Here is a 19,147-nt window from a genome sequence, read left to right as displayed (position 1 = left end):
TTAGGAAGGGACCTACTTTGTAAATTAAACGCAACCATTAAATGTTCCGAAGAAGGCATCTACTTATACATGCCAGAGGAATCCATTCCCGCCTTCCAAGGGATAATTGAAGAAACCAAAACTGACAGGCAATTTCCGGAACTCCCTCCCGAACTGGAAAGTGACTTGCCCTCCTCTCTATGGGGCACGGAGTCAACCTCAGTAGGCCTCCTATTGTCGGCAGCCCCAGTAAAGATCACCTACAGAACCGACTTGCCCTTTCCATGTACCAAACAATATCCGTTGCCCAAGGAAGCCATCGAGGGACTAACTCCTATGATAGAGGACTTCCTAGAGAAAGGCATCTTGATTCCCTGTGCATCCCCATGTAATACTCCGGTACTCCCAGTAAAGAAACCATCGACAGAGGGCGCCCCAGTACGGTACCGTTTTGTACAGGACTTGAGGCTGGTGAATCAATTCGTGATTCCCCGCCATCCAGTAGTGGGCAACCCAAACTCCCTCTTGAACGCCATTCCAGCAGAAACCAAATGGTACACTGCTGCAGACCTGTGTTCCGCTTTCTTTAGTATTCCCCTGGACCCAGCTAGCCAATTCCTTTTCGCTTTTACCTGGGGACCCAGTCAATTAACTTGGACGAGACTACCCCAAGGATATGTGGAATCACCTGCAATATTTTCGGCCATCTTACACCAAGATTTACAAGATATCCATCTCCCAGCAAGCTCCGCCCTCTTGCTTTACGTAGATGACCTCCTCCTTTGTTCCACCAGTGAGGAAGCATGTAAGAAAGACACCAAGCATCTCCTTTCGGAATTAGCCAGAAAGGGACACAAAGTATCACCAAAAAAGTTGCAATACTGCAAACAAGAAGTTAAGTACCTCGGGCATATCCTAGGAGTAGGCACCCGAAGCTTAGCAACCGATAGGATCGAAGCAGTCACTAAAATTCCCCTTCCAAAAACTAAACGACAACTTCGAGGATTTTTAGGAATGGCTGGCTTCTGCAGAGCCTGGATCGCGGGTTATAGCGAAATAACAAAACCCCTATCCGCAATGACCCGCCAAGATCATCCAGACACCCTAGTCTGGGAAGAAGAGGCATACAAATCTTTTGAACGATTAAAGCGAGAATTGAGGTCCGCCCCTGCCCTAGGCTTACCCGACTACAGGATCCCATTTAACTTGTTTATCCATGAACAAATGGGGGTAGCCTCAGGGGTATTGACTCAGCCATTCCGAGACCAAGAAAGACCCGTAGCATACTATAGTCTTCAATTAGACACCACCGCAAAAGGGGCAGTAAGCTGCCTAAGAGCCATAGCCGCCGCCGCGATCCTCCTTGAAAAGGCTCAGGAAACGGTCCTGGGACATGAAATCACCGTCCATGTGCCCCACTCCGTCTCCACCCTATTAACTCTGAGAGGCTGTCATCATTTTTCAAACTCTCGACTAAATAAATATGAAGCTCTTCTACTAACACCATCAAACGTCACTATAAAGAGAGTTAACTCCCTCAACCCAGCCACCCTTCTTCCTCTTCCCGAGGATGGAACCCCACACCATGACTGCGCGACCATAGTCCGCCAAGCCGAGAAACCCAGAGAGGACCTAGATCACCTACCCTTAGAAAACCCAGACTTAATACTCTATACAGACGGTAGTTCAAAAGTTGTGGAAGGAGAAAGGAAAACAGGATACGCTGTAGTCACGGACTTTGAAGTAGTAGAATCTAATCCGATAAACCCGCAATACAGTGCCCAAGCTGCAGAGTTAATAGCACTCATACGTGCCTGTGAGATCAGTGAAGGCAAGCGAACTACAATCTACACCGACAGTAAATACTGTTTCGGACTAGTCCATACAACGGGGCAGATATGGTTACAAAGAGGCTTCCTAACCGCTGCGGGTTCTAAAATTTCACATTCCGCCTTGGTAGAGAGACTACTGACTGCTATCCACCTACCTACCGCAATCGCAGTGGTCCATTGTAAGGCTCACACCCGTGGTAAAGACCCTATCTCGAGGGGTAACAGGCGAGCTGATAGAGCAGCCCAATCAGCCGCACTCCGCCCCCCTAACAACGAATCAGAATTCCAAGCCTTACAAATCCCACTCAACATAGATCCCACACAAATTTACAAAGAAGCCCCCGAAGAAGAAAAGACTCTCTGGCGCTCTGTGGGCGCAATCGAACAAAATGACGTTTGGGTTCTCCCTGATGGCAGAACTGTCCTTCCAAAGGCCTGGGTTCCAAAATTAGTGAGGGTCCTCCATCAACGTACACACTGGGGAAAAGGGAGACTGATAGAACATGTTAAAAGGTCCTGGTACGCTCCCGGACTTGCAGTCGCGGCCACGACCGCGTCAAAGAACTGTGTTACCTGCAGCTCCTTTAACCCCAAACGACAACCCAGAGCACCGCCAGGAGCCAGGCTATGGGCATTCGTCCCTTTCGAAAGTCTGCAATTAGATTTTATCGACTTACCACACTGTCAGGGTTTCAAACACGCCTTGATCATAGTCGATAAACTCTCCTCCTGGGTAGAGGGATTTCCCTGCAAGAAACCCACCGCCTCTGTGGTGGCCAGGGCCCTCCTACAGGACATTATCCCTCGATTTGGGGTACCCCGTCGACTAGACAGCGACCGAGGAACCCATTTCACAGCTCAAATAGTACAACTGGTGGCCAAAGCCCTACAAATAAAATGGGACCTTCATACACCTTATCACCCACAGTCTTCAGGCCAAGTAGAGCGCATGAACCAGGAAGTTAAAACACAATTAGGAAAGCTATGCAAACTCACTGGGCTGAAATGGGTAAACGCACTTCCACTAGTTCTCCACAATATACGGAGTGCCCCAACTGGACCACTGAAACTATCTCCATATGAACTTTTATTTGGGAGACCCCCTCCCATTTATAACACTTTATTTCCACTCTCAGAACTTGAACTAGGAGAAGCAGAGCTCACTAACTATGTTATTCAGCTCCAGACACAGCTACAACGTCTCCACCACTACGCGGCTATCGAAGGACAAAACCTGCCCATCGACGCCCAAGCCCACTCCTTCGAACCAGGCGATTGGATCCTAGTCAAGGTCTACCAAAGGGCACCCCTTCAACCAGCGTGGGAAGGCCCCTACCAAATCCTCCTGACATCGCCAACCGCCGTGAAAGTAGGTGAGAAACACTCATGGTTACACCACACCAGATGTAAGTCATCGCCACCCCCCACGGAGACGGAGGAAGACGTCGGCGACGACTTCACCTTTTCGACCCCCCCCACTCCACCAACCTCATACATTGACGACGACGACGACCAACAGACCGGACCGGATCGGGGCCAGAATCGGGCCCAACAGACCGGACCAGATCGGGGCCAGAATCGGGCCCAACAGACCGGACCAGATCGGGGCCAGAATCGGGCCCAACAGACCGGACCGGATCGGGGCCAGAATCGGGCCCAACAGACCGGACCAGACGCAACTCCACCCAATTGGACATCCGAGATCGTCCCAGATCCCAACTCTATCAAACTACGCTTGAAGCGCCTTTGACAGCTCCTTTGACAGCGCGCCTTTGACAGCTCCTTTGACAGCGCGCCTTTGACAGCTCCTTTGACAGCGCGCCTTTGACAGCTCCTTTGACAGCGCGCCTTTGACAGCTCCTTTGACAGCGCGCCTTTGACAGCTCCTTTGACAGCGCGCCTTTGACAGCTCCTTTGACAGCGCGCCTTTGACAGCTCCTTTGACAGCGCGCCTTTGACAGCTCCTTTGACAGCGCGCCTTTGACAGCTCCTTTGACAGCGCGCCTTCGACCGCTCCTTTGACAGCGCGCCTTCGACCGCTCCTTTGACAGCGCGCCTTTGACAGCTCCTTTGACAGCGCGCCTTTGACCGCTCCTTTGACAGCGCGCCTTTGACAGCTCCTTTGACAGCGCGCCTTTGACAGCTCCTTTGACAGCGCGCCTTTGACAGCTCCTTTGACAGCGCGCCTTTGACAGCTCCTTTGACAGCGCGCCTTTGACAGCTCCTTTGACAGCGCGCCTTTGACAGCTCCTTCGACAGCGCGCCTTCGACAGCCCCTTTGCTCCTCTGAAAGTCCGCCTTCGACAGTCCTCTTGACGACTCCCTTTCGATAACTCCTCCCCTTGACAATGCCTCACCATTCCCGCACTTTGATTGTGAACCTCTCTTTCATCTCCCTCGTCTATGGAACTTTGGCCCGATCTCCAGCTACACCCATGGATCATTGCACTGGACTAACCACGGACTACCATTATATGGACTATCATAGAGTCGAAACCGGTGGAAAGTCAAATCCCGCACGAATGGGGGACTTTGACTTTTGCCTCCCAGAGTCCCGGACATTGCTGCGCCATTCCTTGGTACCCCGGTTAACTGACAACGATTACTGGGAACTTTTCATCCGGGACAGATACGTACATCGAATTGGGTCAGCAGCAGTCACCCTTGACCATTCCTACTACCGCCTCACCTGTAGGAACGGAACTCATTTCCTCTATGGCAACGGCGAACTCCTGAGGAACCCAAATTGGACCGCAGTCGAAAACGGAGGGGCCGCTTCATCTTACACCGATTCGACAAACCCCTCTGATAACCTGATTTTCGGATTCCAATGCCTCCTCATGACCCCAAAACCCCGAAAACCCCAACTACAAGGACTTTGCCTGAGAGGATTTTGCTGTCTCTGGAACCTTGGGGTCACCCACGACTGGAGAGGGGCAGAGTATTTAGAAGGGTGGTATCATCCGGCGCATCCCTCACGCTCTCCCACTTGGGATAACGTTGGTCCCCTGAGGTGCGGGGGCATAGCCAAGGACAGGCGACTCCTCAATACCACCGACCCACTTCATCCATTCGGCACGGCACCTCGCCAGCTCGGCATAGATCCTGCCCTTCCGGGGGAGGATCTCCTTTCCTCTTGGGAACAGAACTCTTACATCAAACTCCTTGGCCAGGTGGCTAAAGAGGCACCCTATCCGGAGTGCTGGATATGTGCACACGCACCCAGCCACCTCCAACAAAGTCTTCCCCTTGTTCCGGTACCTGTGACCACTGAACAGTTCCGGTCTGGGGACGTCGCTTCTTGGAACCTGACTGCCCTGAACCTGACCCACCAATACCTCTACCTTACTGGCCCTACAAAGGGACCCCTGTGTCGCATTTTCACCGGAGAAGGGACTTTCATTGGGTCCAGCACTTGCACCTCCAACATAGAACTCTTACCCACCGGCCATGTCACCGTTACTGATATGACCGGATCCCACACATTCCCGAATCTCACCCTTGCTTGGACTACCGTTATCGGACACCCTCCAACCTGGCAGCCTCAGCCCGCTGACTCCATGCTGTTGCTTGCCTTTGCGTCCGGACGGATGGAATCATACCTCAGCGGCCTATTCTGGATATGTGGCCATCGCGCATACACCTGGGTGAGCCCACATATGTCTGGTTCCTGCTTTGTGGGGTACATTGTCCCCGGTATAAGGGTAGTCCCACATCTACCCCCTGGGAGACAGAGGAATAAGAGAGAACAGAAGGGGCTGTCAGATCTGTCCGATGTCGCTGCTAATGGGGAAACTGTCGGTCGAGCACTCTTCCCTGCCTATGGGGCCGGCTCTAATCATGTGGACATTCTCCGGCTTACCGACATCCTTCTAAAGTTCATGCAAGAGGCAACCCAAATCACAGATTCCTTGATGTCGGAGCTGTCAGAGGTGAGACAACTTAGTTTACAGACCAGGATTGCGACGGACTTTCTCCTGTCCAGTCAAGGAGGGACATGTGCCCTTATAGGCACTGAGTGTTGTACATACGTGACTGATCAGACTTTGAATATCACCGGACATTTAAACAATATTCACGAACTGGCAGGGAAGCTGGATGAGATACGACATGAAGGACTGTCCGACATGGACTTATGGGGATGGCTACCCAAGCTCGGATGGCTCCGACAGCTGCTTAAGGTGATATTGCTTACTGCCCTTATTATAGTCCTTTGCATCCTTGTGTTCTGCTGTGCTATACACTGTGTCTCTCCTTGCTGCTCTCTTCTCCGCTGTCCTGCTCCATCCGCCCCCCTTTCCCTCCGAGCCTATTCCCGTTCCCACAGCGCCCCCGTCTTCCCTGAATATGTGCAAATGAGACACCTGGGGGAAGGGGAGTACGAAATCACAGGGGTATAGGGTGCGGAGAAAGGATTTGCAAGTTCTACAGAACTTCAATGCAAATCTATCTCCGAATGGGGGACTGATACGGAAGGAGAGGAGGGGGGGGTACCTTTTCTCTGGTTCTCCCCCTTTTCCGAAGCGGGCCCGAGGCGATGACCTTAACGGTGCCCAGTTCCTGAAACCCCACACTGTTGCACAAGCACCACACTATACCCCTTTGACCCCATAAAACGATATTCTTCCTTTCATATACGGGCGGAATAAGCCCTTCTTTTCTATGCCTTTCCTTTGCCTTATTTTATTATGGGTTGACCGTTTCGAACTGCATCCTCCATTGACTATAATGGCTGCGCCTCAGCCAATCAGGAGCGTGCATTCCCCTGCAGTAGCTAGCCCAGGGAGCTCTTGCACGCCTCATTTAACCCCCTGACAAGCTGATGACGGCTCCCCGCTGCGAGAACAATGGAACCGAAACCAGCGACCTCGTAAAACTGTCAAAGACAGGTTACAATGTATCCATTTGTTTCCGTTTCCAATATACAATATACACTTGGCCGGCGAGGCGGCCGAAACCTTCGGAAAATGATATAAAATCAGCCAAAGCTCCGATTTTCTCCGTTTTAACATCATTCTACCCTCTCCCCTCTGGACTCCATGTTGCCGCCTCACTGCCATAATCCCCTGAGCGGCAGGTCACGTACTCAGGAAGACCTTAATCTGATCCAATCATTCCGTCAAGCCCTTCCTCCGGGCAATGCCAGGTGATGGGCGATGCATATCTCCACCATTGTCTTGCCATCACCTGTACTCAGGGAACGTTTATGCATATTTCTTTCTTTCTGCTACCCCTACATTACGGAACTGCTGATCCGTGCTACCCCTACGTTACGGAACTGCTGATCCATGCTACCTCTACGTTACGGTACTGCTGATCCATGCTACCCCTACATTACTGAAATGCTGATCTGTGTAAACCTCCACCCACATTACTGAAGTGCTGATCTGTGTAACCCCACCTTTCTGTGATGTATTCGTGACGTCTTCTGCACTGTATTCTGGGACTTGGAGGGAACTTTTAAAAGTTTATGTCGCCCCATTATCGGGGTTCAATGCCATTTTGAACCTGTTGCGCAATAAACTTTGGATCTCCGTTTATTGCTCCTGTCTCCGGCTGAGCTCATTTCTCCGCTAGGACCCGCGGACTCCGTCCGACGAGCCGGGTGGCAAGGGTAACTCCGCACCTGGATTTTTGCCGTAACAGTAATCCAAAACATCTGGAGGGCCCCAGGCTGGCGAAGGCTATGTTGCACAACAGCTAGACCTACAGGCACTCCTGTCCTTATTCAGAAGTGACACAAACCCTGATGGCTTGTGCCACTTGTGGAAGCGTGCATAGGCTGCCCAGTTTGTGGACAGAGAAGCTAAGGTCAAATATTCAGTGGCTTTGCACATCAATTAATGCTTGCTTTTAGAAAAAAATTGCTAAATATTTGGATTTAGAATTTGTGAAGGCTGGCAAGCCTCATTACAGAACTGATGCACCACCTAAACCTTCAGGCAATCACTGCTAGCTGAACTAATCTACTTGTGCTCTGGCTTCTAGGCCTAGGTAGGCCTTAGTTTCACACATTCTCTCTCCTATTTCCCTTTCAGCGAGGACAGAATGAACTCGTGAGCCACTCGTTTTCCTTGTCTCGGTCACCCTTGAGTGGGATTTCCCCGTATCGAAAGCCCCCAAACAGTATTGTTACTACACCACACCGACTTTTACAAGTATGACAAACTTGGATCAAACTATGCTGCCACAAGACTTGTTTACCCCAGTGTTACAAAACCAGAATGCTCTTTAGTTGTTTCAGCAAATGTCACAGGCTTTAGAAAGAAGAGTGTAACCGCTCCACCCGCAGTATCATCTACTCTTCTGGTCTCTTAACACAAAACGTATGGGCTTCGCCTTTATTTATTCTTCACTTCAACAGCACTGCTGCCATTCCTTTCAACTGCTTTAATATCCTCCAGCAACTGGCATGTTAAGAGACATATTACAGTGGTATCAGAGGGTCAAAGGAGCAACATATGTGACTCAGAGGGTGGCTTTCAGCCAAGTACTTTACACAGAAGGGCCCTGTGCTTTTAAAGTGACATGTCAGTGCAAACTTTGGTCTCCTGCTTCCCCATTTCCTTGTAATAACTGCTTGCAAACCTTGGTGCAACTGTTGGTTGTTTATTGCAAACTTGGCCTGCAGCTCTTATTTGTTTCTACTGGAAGAACTGCTAATGGACAGTGTTCTTCAACAATAGACAATAGAAGACCCTGCACTTGGCAGTAATCCCTGCAAGAAAAACAACACTGGAGTGTGTGTGTTTTTAAGGTATCATTGCAGAGAGGGGGAGGGAGTACTTATTACAATGTCTAGGTGCTGTTTTGGAGTTTGGAAAGATATTTTGGGAATGGCCATGATAAAAAAAATTAATCCTGATAAATCTCACCATTAATCCCTACTTAATAACCAAATCAAACTCTGTTTATGTTGCATGAACAGGAAGGTGGTGAAACTTCTCAAACCGGCAGCTGCAAAGAGAGTTTGTTAGGGTGTGTAGCAAAGAAAGCGGCATGCAGAATACAATGGAAAAGGGAAACTGCACACACCTGGAATAGGGCAGGTAGGCTGGAGATGAGGCCTCCTACAGAAAGGGGAAGCAGCACCGCAGATTTTATTTCAGCAGAACTCAATTTGTTGCATTTGTTTTGTCTAACTACTTGATGGTTTAGAAATCGCTCTGACAAATGAGATAGGGCTCACTTTAGCTTAAGTATTGCTTACTGATGTGAGAAATACTAGTAATTTGAGCTGGCTGGTGCATGGTCCAGCAGGACCTAGAGAAGGTAATCTATACAATCATGACACAAAAGTACACATTCGTTCCTTTTGGAAACAAGTTAGTTGCTAACGATTAACGGAGCTGTTAACTAGGCTATTTCTGGCTCTTCTCTTTGGAACTGCCAAGAAGGTAGTTGCTACCAACAGAAAGCAGTGTTTACGTCAGCCATGCAGGAACCGCAGCCGGCCCTGGAGTTGGAACAACTAAACATGGAGTTGGCCAGAAGTTCTCCTCGTTCTTGTATTCCCAGAGCCAAGACAATGCTCTTGCTGCTTGCACCAAGAACAAAATAAACTGGCATAGAAACTAGGGACAATTCCCAAGCTTAAATTTGCTTTGTTTCTGCATGGCGGTGGTGGGGAGGGAGAGGCAGGGGAATGCAGCCTTTGCAGGAATGCAGGAGAGTATTTGCACGGCAAAGGTAATCTTTGCTCCCTCTTGGACTTTCCACTTCAGAACAAATCAGTATCTAGGCCAAGAGTGAGAAGCAAGGCAGCTTTAAAGCTTTTACACTGTATGGTAGATCAGAATGTGAAGGCTATGCAGAATAGCTACTGACACGGGGCCCCTCAAAGGGGTAACAAAGCTGTAACAGGAGGTGAAAAGGGGGTCAGAGATCCGGATCTGGGGTTTGGGGTAGGGTTGATCAGCAGCTTTGCTCATTTGCACATGCTTTGCATGCATAAGGTCCCAGGTTCAATCCATGGCACTTGCAGATAGGACAAAAAACAGAAGGAAACTCTAGTTATTGCCTGTCCACACAGACAATGCTGGGCCAGACGGACCACTGTTCTAGTTCGGTATCAGACAAATTCTTATGTTTCTGTCTCCTCCACTGAAACCAGGAGTTGTGGTGAATAAAATCAGAAAGACACAAGTCAGGACTGCCATCATCTGAATCTTAACCCTGCCAATATGTTTCATGTTATTAATATTCTGAATAAGAAAAATGATATAGGATAAATGTATCTGGTCACTTTAATTAAAGAAGCAGTTTAGGGTTTATTCAGCCAAACCCTCTTATAGACATATATGCCTCTCTGGATACATCAGCCATGAAATCCAAAACTGTTTGTTTGTTTTTTAAATACATGGCTACTGATTTAAATTCACAGGGGACCTGAAACTGAAAGGAGGCTTGGTAATGAGAAGCTTGGAACTTATTGCAGAGATTTGACTTCCTCAGAGAAGACACAGTTCACACCATTACTTGCACCAAAGAAAGGCAAAGAAATGGCTAAATTCTTCGAATGGCTCACTGCCATCCTACATCTCATTGTCAAGCTATATTCTCAAACGCAGAGGTTCTGCAAGCTCAGCTTCTGCCCCTTATAACTCAACATGATGACAAAAGCTTACGCATTTCCAGGGCTACAACTCTGATCCACAAGTTCTGTGTTGCAAGCTGGAGGTAGGCAGAAGATGAGGAAGGGGGTGTTTCAACACTTCAGGAAGTGACAGCTGCAACTACAGCCAAGGTTCCCGTGCCATTTTTCTGGGTTGTCGTTGTTGTTGTTGTTGTTGTTGTTTTATCCAGAGAAGTAAGTTTTCAGCCTCGCTCTTGACCAAATCAAAACAAAACTACAGCATCTCACTTGACGCCAGGAGTGATTGCCTACTGGGAGACTATTATTACCAATAACTTAAACTCTCATCAAGATGCACAGAAGAGAAAGTATCACAAGTGGATATATTTCAAACCCTAAAACACCTTGTATACCTTGGTAAAAATCCGGACATAAAGTATTTATACCAGATACAATGTATTACATCTAATAAATACAGTATTTCCTTGGTAATCCAGAGCCCAACTAGTCACATTCTGCACACACTGGCATTTTGGAAACTTTTCCAAGGATAGGAAAGCCCTATATGGATTTCACTCTAGTAGTCAGGAGTCAAAATGACACTGTAAATGGAGCAAGTTTCACAAAGATACTGTTATCTGCCATATCAAGGTGGGGGGAAATGCTTCTGGCCACAGCTGTCACAAGGCAATCAACAGTAGCCCAAAGTCACACATCTCCAACAAATGAAGGAGCCGAAAGCTTGGCTTTTAACATCTTCCAACTGCTTCTCCTATTACCGCAGCTTCTTTGGATTCAACTCCAAGTCAGTTCACTTTCATCCAAGCATTTAATAGCCACAGATTTAGCAGAGAGCAGTTCCTAAGAACTGGCCACCTCATACAAATCAAGAGAGGTAAATTAATACAGAAGGTATCGTCCACCCAAACTAAGCAGTTTTGACTTCCACCATTTTCAATGAAAAAGGACATACACAGATCTCAGAGAAAAAAGCAGGACCTAAAAGTGGTTCGGCTGGATTGTAACTATAATATGCTTTATTAAAAATGAAATCTTGATGCACCTTAAAGAATAATAAATTTATAGTGTTCAACTTCCATGGACTGGAATCCACTTCATCAGAAGCATTTAGTATCGCTCTAAATTGGCATGTATATTAGGAGTGAAAAAATGTGAAGAGTAAGGTCAGAGGGAAATGAAATGCCAAAATTTTAATACAGTACAGTGGTGCCCCGCAAGACGAACGCCTCGCAAGACGGAAAACCCGCTAGACGAAAGGGTTTTCTGTTTTGGAGGTGCTTCGCAAAACGAATTTCCCTATGGGCTTCCTTCGCAAGACGAAAGCCCATAGGGAAATCTCCGGGACAGCGGGGAAGCGCAGCGCGTCTTCCCCACTGTCCTCGGACCTCCTCCGAAGGCTGGCGGTGGGGCGGAGAGACCTCCTCCCGCCGCCAGCCTTCGGAAGGCTGCTGAGAAGGCTGGCGGTGGGGCGGAGAGACCTTCTCCCCGCGCCAGCCTTGGGATGGCTGCTCCGAAGGCTGGCGGTGGGGCGAAGAGACCTCCTCCCCGCGCCAGCCTTGGGATGGCTGCTCCGAAGGCTGGCGGTGGGGCAGAGAGACCTCCTCCCGCCGCCAGGCTTTGGAAGGATGCTCCGAAGCCTGGCGGCGGGAGGAGGTCTCTCCACCCCGCCGCCAGCCTTCGGAAGGCTGCTCCGAAGGCTGGCGGTGGGGCGGAGAGACCTTCTCCCCGCGCCAGCCTTTGGATGGCTGTCCTGAAGACTTGCGGTGGGAGGAGGGTTTTCCTTCCCACCGCCAACTTTCAGAATGCTGTTCTGAATGTTGGCATGGGGAGGAAAAACCCTCCTCCCACAGCAAGCCCCGGGAACAGAGGAGAAGCGCTGCGCGCCTTCCCCTCTGTTCCCGTACCTGTCCTGAAGGCTTGCGGTGGGGAGAAAAGCCCTTCTCCGCACCGCCAGCCTGGCAAGCGGTCTCCATAGGAACGCATTAATTGATTTTCAATGCATTCCTATGGGAAACCGTGCTTCGCAAGACGAAAAACTCGCAAGAAGAAAAAACTTGCGGAACGAATTAATTTCGTCTTGCGAGGCACCACTGTATAAGGTTTTGTGAATGGTAAAAGGTAAAGGACCCCTGACAGTTAAGTCCAGTTGCAGATGACTCTGGGGTTGCAGCGCTCATCTCGCTTTACAGGCCAAGGGAGCTGGTGTTTGTCCGCAGACAGTTTTCCATGACTAAGCCACTTCTGGCGCAACAGAACACCAAAACCAGAGCAGCGCAGGGAAACGCCGTTTACCTTCCTGCCAGAGCAGTACCTATTTATCTACTTGCACTTTTTGGCATGCTTTCCAACTGCTAGGTTGGCAGGAGCTGGGACTGAGCAACGGGAGCTCACCCTGTCGCGGGGATTCGAACCGCCGACCTTCTGATCAGCAAGCTCAAGAGGCTCAGTGGTTTAGACCACAGCGCCACCCGCGTTCCTTTTGTGAATGGTAGCAGAACATTATTTTACATATGCTTAAGCTATAATGTACCTGCCACACTCTGTATTAGTTCTCCTCTGCAAAGTGTCAGTGTGGGGTCTTGCTGAACACTCTACCAAAAGCACCACTGATCAGTAACAATTGTAAACCCCCCTTCAGTGCAGCCCCTGACCAACATAATGGCATCAGGTGTACGACAGGTGGGCATGGCATGGCTGAGACAACCTCAAGTGTCAAATATTCTAATGTACCTTATTAGGCCCACACACCAGAGCTTCCCCAGCACTGTCATAATAAATGTCTTCGTCTTTAAGGTGCCCAAGACTTTCTTGTTATTATTGAGGCAATAAACTTACACAGCTACCCCTCTGAAAAACGTTGCATTAGGAGTCAGCTGCAAAAGCACTACATCCAAATGTTAAGTACTTCACTTTTGCAACCCAAAAGTGTTTAAGACAAAACAAAATTATCCCCATCTTCATAAAATAAGAGGAATACAGTGCATTGGAAGGATAAACCCATGGTTATATAATGATGTAGTGGCAGGGATATGTTATATAATCTAAGAATAGCACTCATATGAATCCTAACTGATAAAGGTCAAAGAGAGGGTAAACACCTACTTTCTAGTTACCTATATAAATTTCCCCCTTTTACTTTAGGCATTAACTACCTGTTCTAACAGGCCGTGCAATGACAGAACAATACAAAGGGTTTGTAATTTGTACTTTATAGATCTGTCCTTCAACGTTCTACTTGGCCCCATGCAAGTGACCAAATTTTACAATGTTTATCTGCATGGCCACTAGGCCCGGAATAGGGTAAATGGTTTTGAAAGTTGCCAGCATCATAAAAATCTGAAAATTAAGTTTCCACATTGAAAGCTCGATGAGTGCATTCTTGTTCAGAGCCTTCATCGAATGCAGTTTTGTTGTTGTTGTTAATTTCTAGTCTTTGTTATTTTTAACTATTGGCATCAATTACAGCTCCTATGTACTCAAGGCCAACAGTCTTCCTGTGTATAACTGCATCAACTATGAGATGACTTGCACAGCAAGCCAGGGCACAGTGCTACAGGTGAGCACTCCCACCTCTGTACCTGATTCACAGTTCCACCAAGGCCCAACAATTGTGGCCTACAGAAATTATTCTTATCCCGGAATGGATTTTCCCCTCATGAGAAACTAGGAACATTCACACCACATTCCTGACCATTTTGAGATTATATACTAAGAGCTGTCTTCATGAGATCTATTGCAGGGAATCCAAATATGATCAAGGTTAAGAAATAATTTATTTAATTTTTAAAAGTCACTTGTTAAATAATACTTTAATGTGTTTTTACATTTCAGTTATAATAAGTATTTTTTTATGGTTCCATTTTAAACAAAGCCAACACAAATGTTAAATTAAAATCTTATCATTCAGCTTATGCTCCTTTAATCAAACAGATTTGCAGTTTGCTTTTCTATGGAAAAAATTAAAAATAATGGTGAAAAATAACTGATTTTCAAGCCAGGAATTGTAAATGTAATGAAACAATTCATGCATTACAGTAGTACCTCCGGTTGCGGACGGGATCCGTTCCGGAGATCCGGTTGGATCCCGAGGTTTCCACAACCTGAGAACCGCACATGGCAAAACCCAGTCAAATACTTCCGGGTTTCGCATCCTGAAGTTTACGTAACCAGAGGTACTACTGTATATCAATTATTACAGCAAATTATTAGTATTTAGGACACCAAGCAGTGCAAACATTTACTTTCCATCTCATGGAGAAACACTGTTTTGTCCAATCATTACCGGCCTTTCCTTGCAACATTACCCACAATTCTGCACATGTAACTTTGCACTGGCTTGTGACTTCTCTTCAGTCTTGCATCCTTGCAACTGTACAGACACTTGAACAAAAATCTAATAATTTCACAGTGATCCCTCCCCCTCCTTATCTCTAAACAGAAAAAATTGTGCAGCACAAAAGACATGTGGGTTGCATGACCAGACATTTCGGATGATGCTCGTATAAACTGGAAGTATAAAACTCTTTACCAAGTTGCAAACCAATATGCTTTCATTGTTACAGTAAACCAATTAGTATGCATTCTTGGGCAGGAAATGCACAAATTAGAAAAACCACACACTTTGATTTAAATCCACAACGAAATGCAAGAACAAGGTTAGAGAATACTGCAGGGCTAGACCTAAAAGTCATGCAGACATGTAGAGAGCAACAGTCACCAAAAAAAGAACCCAGGACAGCACATTCAGACAGATCCTGGAAGTGTACAGGGAGAAGAGACAGAGTGCTGTTGCACCCAAATCAATTCCACCGACTCCAAATTTATAGAGATGCAAGACTTGTGTTAACAGCCCACTATCCTCCTTCATCAAAAGTTACCCTAATGTCTCAGCATCTGGAGACTTCTGGCCATAGAAAGGTTCCCACAATTAGTGCCAAAGCACTCTACCAGTACATAGTTGCATGCCTTCTGCCATTCAGGCCCCTTCCCATCATCCACATAATAAGGCATCCTGTCATCAAGTTCATTCTTTAGTAACCCAAAGCCTCAAGCCAGCGTAGTTTGCATAATTTCTGAAGACAAAGGAACAGACTAAAAAGTCATTGCAATCACACCCATGGAGGGATAAAGTATCTCTTTCTCAATCCCAACAAGTTCAATATAAACGGTTCAGCAAGTTACTAAGCGTGCAAGAAGTAAATGGTTCACCTCAGTCTGCCCAGGACTACTGTACTGAACACCCCTCCAGGTGCTACAACTCTGTGCTGGCTGGAGCCAATGGGAACTGGCCAATGGGAATTGTAGTCTAAACTATCTGGAAGCACTATGTTGGCAAAGGTTGAATTAACTTATACTAAGCTTGGAGACACGTTTAAGATTTTATCAAAGCCACTAGTAGTCTTTTAAACAGATTTCTGCATTTGATTACATTGCCCTGGCAGTCCCAACAAGGTGATAAAAGTTATTAAGAACAGTGTGCACATATCCTAAGCCTAGACAAGAGTTAATGTACTTGAAGGCCATTCTTCAGGCATATCCTTGGCTTCCTAGTGTTCCTATTTCTGGAAAATAAGGGGTGTTGACTTATTTCTTTAATGTAGTGTTTTTCCAAATTTATACCTTCAAGAAACCCTTACATTTCCACTGCAACATGTGTACAAAGGATCCTCTGCAATTTTGGCATGGAGTGTGGACAAATCACTTGGGCTAACCCATCACAGAGGAAGTCAAACCATGTGTCATTCCTGTATTGCTTCAGCCTAAACTCTGCTATTTACAGCAGCCTGGAAGCAATCAATGAACTTATCTGTGATTCTGAAGTCAGCCCTAGGCAAAAGCAAACTTTATCGACACACCTGCACACATGAGAGACATTGCACAGTAACAGGCAATACAACCACCGGGCAAGGCATGAAACCCAAAGCTTTTTTAAAAAAGGGGGTGCATTTAATTCTGTGTATCAGAAGACAATACATCTCCTGTATAAACAGGCAGATTCTCTTGAGATAAGACCATCTAAATGAGCCTTTACACAAATGTCCCCAAGAAACATACTTTTGCTGAAAGCTGCCCATCTCAGAGCTAAAACACAACTACTAGAACTTATAGGCTTCCGATTAAACTGCATGTTGGAAGATGCAGGACAGATTTTATTATTTTGAAGTGCTTGTTCACACAGTGCATATCAAGAACTACTAGCCAGGATAGTTATGTTCCACCTCCGCTGTCAGAGGCAGTATGCCTCTGAATACCAGTTGCTGGGAACTGAAGATGCGCAGAGTTGCTTGGGGGTTTCCCAAAGGCACCTGGCTGGCCACTATGAGAACAGAATGCTGCACTAAATAGGCAATTGGCCTGATCCAGCAAGCTCCTCTTATGTAGGATGCAGCACTTGTCAAGTACAAGGACCTCTTATGCTCCTCTAGCTAATAGCAAAGCTCTCTCATTGATTTCTACAGGAACTAGAACAGCTTCGATGATGTCACCTGCCAGAACTATGGCCATACGCCCTGGCAAGTCACCACGACTGTGATTACACATCTCTTTCAACATTGCTGCCACTTTTGCTAGAGCGGCTGGTGGATTGCAGGATGAGATCACAGTTCTGGGACCCAGGAGTCACCTGGACTTTAAACCACCACCTTGACTCCCTTCACATCCCTTATCTCATTCTCTAAAAATTTATGAGCACACTGGGACTTAGCTGCCGGTAGGAGCACATTCTACAGGTTTGCTAGCCACATGGGCTGAAACAAGTGGGGAATTTAGGAACTAAACCACCGTGTATTTAAAAAGAGTATCTCATTCTGCAACCCCAATGCTTGCAAAAAGCATGAGATACAGGAACCACCTTACACAAGCACAACTTTTATGCTTCCGGACGGGAATGAACGGCTGCTCTGAAACTCGCAGCCCGCCCCCCCCTTCCCCAAACGAGTAAATAAAGACTTGCGGCCCATCTCTGCACGCGCGGGGCGGTGCACGTTGCTCTTAACAAAATGGAAAATCTGCACGAGAGAGTTCCAAGATTTTGGCTTGTGTGTGTTTGGGGGAGGGAGGGAAGTTGGCATTGCAATTCCTCGTTAAAATAACTGTGGTAACCAGGGGTAGGAGAGGGGAAATCGGAGTGGAGGGGGGGGAAAGATAAGGCAATCTTGCACGACTTCCACCCTCAGACACAAAGCATAGCTTAAATTCCACTTCGGGATTTACCCATTAATCAGGAGCAAAGGATTAGGGTGAATTATATGCGGCGGCGACCGGGAGGGTGGGGGCATGGAGGCAGCGTCGTTTTGAAAGCGCGACGTCTTTGGTCAGAAAAATGTCCATCTCATGACCAGGAGAGAGAGCGAGCAAAGGCCACCCAAATCACCTCTTTCCACTTCTTACTCCCGTTTAGAAGCTGCTCCCATCTGACAAAGGGAACGTTTTGCAAAACACACACACACGAGAGGGAGAGAGAGAGAGGGAGAGAGAGAGAGCACTCCGCCTGCGTCTCATTTCCCGGTTCTGAAGGGAGGAAACCTCCTTTCCGCGGCCGCCCCTGAGCAGCGCCGAACTGCGTAGCTGCACAAACAAGAGTGAGGCAAAACGCAGGGCTCGCAGGAGGCAGACAGGCAGGCTTTAAAGAAAAGAGGAAAGGCAAGCCAAAAAAGTTCCCCCCAAAGCCCTCGATTCGCCCTCCCCACTCTAACTCTTCCATCCACTCCTTGCAATATTTATATTGCAACGAATCTAAATATATATTCCACGGCTGCAAGCACACAAGCACCCTTTCTTCCCCACACGCTGCGGCTTCTTTTGGTTTCCAGCACCAGCTCCGCGCTGCAAAGAACAAGCGGAAGAAAAGCAGAGGCCCTGCTCCGGACCGTGCAGACGTCCCCCCTCTCGCTTTCAAACTTACCTCCTGGTTCTCAAGCGCCAAATAAAAGCCAGGCGAGTCCCCATCGCTCTTCTTCGCTCCAGTGCTTCTCTGCTGACGGTTTAAGTGCCAAATCCAAAAAGCAACAAGCGACTGAGGAGGAACAGACCTTCCCGCTACCCCCCCCCCCGGCAAGGCTCTCTTGGAAAGAATGCAGGAAGTTTCCTTGCAAAGATCCCGTGCACAAGTTGTCAGCCTGCTCGGTTTGCTCGCTCTCTGCGCACAAAGTCCTGCAGTATTTGCTCGCGGCCGCCCGGGATGTGGAGAGCCCCGGTTTGCTGTTGCTGCCCTCTCCGCCGCCAACCGCACGTTGCAGTGTCAGGATTGCAAGTCTCTGAGTCACAGGATTTGAGATCACAGCTTGGGGAGCAGAGCGGTGGGGAGGGGGGCGGAGGAGGAGGAGGAGGGAAGAGAAGCTCCTTAGCTACGAAGGAGGCAGCAACTGCAGCAGCAGCAGCAGCAGCCACAGCAGAGAGCGCTGGCTTCCCACCCACCCGTCTCCCCGCCTCCTTCTGAGAACCAAGAGATTGCACAACTCTCAGGAAAGGAAATTAGGAGCAGCCACCTCCTGCAAAACACATATGCCCTGCTGCAACAGAAGTAAAACCAGCTCTTCCACTTCATCAGCACAACTGCCTCCTGCTCAGGCTCCCCCACCCGGCAGCAGGCCTAAGCCACGCCCATTTCCTGTGGCCATATAAGGCAAATAAAGTTGTTTTTTTTAATGTATAATATAATAACCACCCCATGTAACTCAACACTTTCGTGCGTGCGTGCGTGCCCGTCTGTGGCTATGAAATGGAGAGAGTGGGCCCGTCC

General features: G+C 47.9%; 1 protein-coding gene across 2 annotated transcripts in view; it reads right to left on the bottom strand.

Annotated features, from left to right (window-relative positions):
• The window catches only part of MIDEAS (mitotic deacetylase associated SANT domain protein), a 90,592-nt gene that overhangs the window by 49,974 nt on the left and 21,471 nt on the right, over positions 1 to 19,147 (bottom strand). The window contains exon 1 of one of the 2 annotated variants that reach the window (XM_081881353.1): positions 18,311 to 18,822. The exons of the other annotated variant lie outside the window; for it this stretch is intronic. The gene's annotated coding sequence lies outside the window, so the exon portion shown is untranslated. Of the gene's footprint in view, positions 1 to 18,310; positions 18,823 to 19,147 lie in introns of those variants that run through there. 2 annotated transcript variants of the gene reach the window in all.

The sequence above is a fragment of the Podarcis erhardii genome (genome assembly GCF_964252035.2).
Source record: "Podarcis erhardii genome assembly, chromosome: 1".
In the NCBI taxonomy this organism is placed as follows: domain Eukaryota; kingdom Metazoa; phylum Chordata; class Lepidosauria; order Squamata; family Lacertidae; genus Podarcis; species Podarcis erhardii.
The sequence above is the reverse complement of the archived record's forward strand: the minus strand, read 5'-3'. Positions and strand labels throughout refer to the sequence as shown.